This window comes from Clupea harengus, chromosome 12 (genome assembly GCF_900700415.2).
Source record: "Clupea harengus chromosome 12, Ch_v2.0.2, whole genome shotgun sequence".
Classification (NCBI taxonomy): domain Eukaryota; kingdom Metazoa; phylum Chordata; class Actinopteri; order Clupeiformes; family Clupeidae; genus Clupea; species Clupea harengus.
This window is the reverse complement of record NC_045163.1, coordinates 28085573-28088072: the sequence shown is the minus strand read 5'-3', so window position 1 is coordinate 28088072 and position 2500 is coordinate 28085573. Positions and strand designations below refer to the sequence as shown.

The window sequence follows — 2500 nt, the reverse complement described above, 5'->3', positions numbered from 1 at the left end:
AGGGTGGAATAGAATAGAGTAGAGAGAAGAGGAGCAGAGTAGAGTAGAGTAGAGTAGAGTAGAGTAGAGTAGAGTAGTGAGTAGAGTAGAGTAGAGTAGAGTAGAGAAGAGGAGCAGAGTAGAGTAGAGTAGAATAGAATAGAGTTGAGTAGAGGAGAGGAGAGGAGAGGAGAGTAGAGTAGAGTAGAGTAGAGTAGAGTAGAGTAGAGTAGAGTAGAGTAGAGTAGTGTAGAGAAGTGTAATTAAGTGTAGTGTAGTGTAGAGTAGAGTAGAGTAGAGTAGAGTAGAGGAGAGTAGAGTAGAGTAGAGTAGAGTAGAATAGAGTAAAGTAGAGTAGAGTAGAGTAGAATAAAACCTCAGGTTGAGAAAAGTCCACTAAAAAAAAATCAAGTATCACCTATGAGCTTATAACTGTCGTATTACAACATGCTAAACAACTCTTCATGAGATGCTTAGAATGTGAGTTGAGTGTTAAGATTTGAATTCAGCTCCATGGTTGTATTGCTAACCATCTTGTGATGGCAAGGGACACAGTCAAGATGTACATCCTTACATCAGGTATGTCGAACAGTCTGGTATCAGAAAAGAAATTCACACTCTGCACACTCTGATGCTCCGCATGTGGACAGTGTATATGTGCTTTTGCATGTGGCTTTGGATAAAAGTGTTTGTGAAAATAGCCAGCAGCCAATAGCCAAACATCCACAATACTAACAAATAAGAAGCTTTATCGTTTTCATTTTTTGAACATCTTCTAAAACTTGTTTTGTAGTTTTGGAGAGTTGGGCCGATGCTGGTGCATGTACACCGTTTTGACTAGGGGTGGGAATCTCTTGGCACCTCACGATTCGATTCGATTCCGATTCAGTGGTCAACGATTCGATTCTAAACCGATTATCGATTCTAAACCGATTATCGATTATCAATTCTAAACCGATAAAACGATTATCGATGCATGTCGATTTTTAAAACATTTGAGTTTGCTACTCAGAGTCTCAAATCACTTCCTACTTTGTGTTTGATAATTAAAGAAAATCAACAGATGAATTACCTTCTCTATTTTTTATTAGAGAAAAAGCTTTTCGTTGTCACAATTATGACTTTCAATGAACAATGCAATAATCGATGCAGCTTGCATTTTAACACAAAATGGATGTGTAAAAAAATGTTTTTTTTTTTTATTTTTTTTATATTAAACAATCGATTATGAACTTTTCTGAATCGAGACAGAATCGTTCTAGAGAGAATCGAGAGAAATCGAAAAATCGATTTTTCTCCCCACCCCTAGTTTGGACTGCAGCGTTTCTCAAGGGCAGAGCGGGGTGCAGAGGTCACGCAAAGGTCACGCAGAGGTCACGCACGCCCTGAATAAAGGCTCACGTTACTCAGGCTCCCTCTGTGAACCGCTGCAGAATATAAAAACCCCACACAAACAGCTCTGATCCCCTCCCTTCAGACGGACTCAAGGAGGTGGAGAGAGAGAGAGGAGGTGAAGAGAGAGAGGAGGTGAAGAGAGAGAGAGATCGCTGAGGAGGTGAAGAGAGAGAGAGGAGGTGAAGAGAGAGAGAGATCGCTGAGGAGGTGAAGAGAGAGAGAGAGAGAGAGCAATGAGGAGGTGAAGAGAGAGAGAGGAGGTGAAGAGAGAGAGAACAATGAGGAGGTGAAGAGAGAGAGAGAGAGAGATCGCTGAGGAGGTGAAGAGAGAGAGAGAGAGAGGAGGTGAAGAGAGAGAGAGGAGGTGAAGAGAGAGAGATCACTGAGGAGGTGAAGAGAGAGAGAGAGAGAGAGCAATGAGGAGGTGAAGAGAGAGAGAGCGCTGAGGAGGTGAAGAGAGAGAGAGGAGGTGAAGAGAGAGAGAACAATGAGGAGGTGAAGAGAGAGAGAGAGCGCTGAGGAGGTGAAGAGAGAGGAGGTGAAGAGAGAGAGATCACTGAGGAGGTGAAGAGAGAGAGAGAGAGAGAGCAATGAGGAGGTGAAGAGAGAGAGAGATCGCTGAGGAGGTGAAGAGAGAGAGAGAGAGAGAGCAATGAGGAGGTGAAGAGAGAGAGAGGAGGTGAAGAGAGAGAGAACAATGAGGAGGTGAAGAGAGAGAGAGAGAGATCGCTGAGGAGGTGAAGAGAGAGAGAGAGAGAGGAGGTGAAGAGAGAGAGAGGAGGTGAAGAGAGAGAGATCACTGAGGAGGTGAAGAGAGAGAGAGAGAGAGAGCAATGAGGAGGTGAAGAGAGAGAGAGCGCTGAGGAGGTGAATAGAGAGAGAGGAGGTGAAGAGAGAGAGAACAATGAGGAGGTGAAGAGAGAGAGAGAGCGCTGAGGAGGTGAAGAGAGAGAGAGAGCGCTGAGGAGGTGAAGAGAGAGGAGGTGAAGAGAGAGAGATCACTGAGGAGGTGAAGAGAGAGAGAGAGAGAGAGCAATGAGGAGGTGAAGAGAGAGAGAGAGAGGAGGTGAAGAGAGAGAGATCGCTGAGGAGGTGAAGAGAGAGAGATCGCTGAGGAGGTGAAGAG

General features: G+C 44.5%; 1 protein-coding gene across 1 annotated transcript in view; it reads right to left on the bottom strand.

The window, feature by feature from the left end:
- The window catches only part of plpp5 (phospholipid phosphatase 5), a 17948-nt gene that overhangs the window by 12186 nt on the left and 3262 nt on the right, over positions 1-2500 (bottom strand). The gene's annotated exons all lie outside the window — the stretch shown is intronic.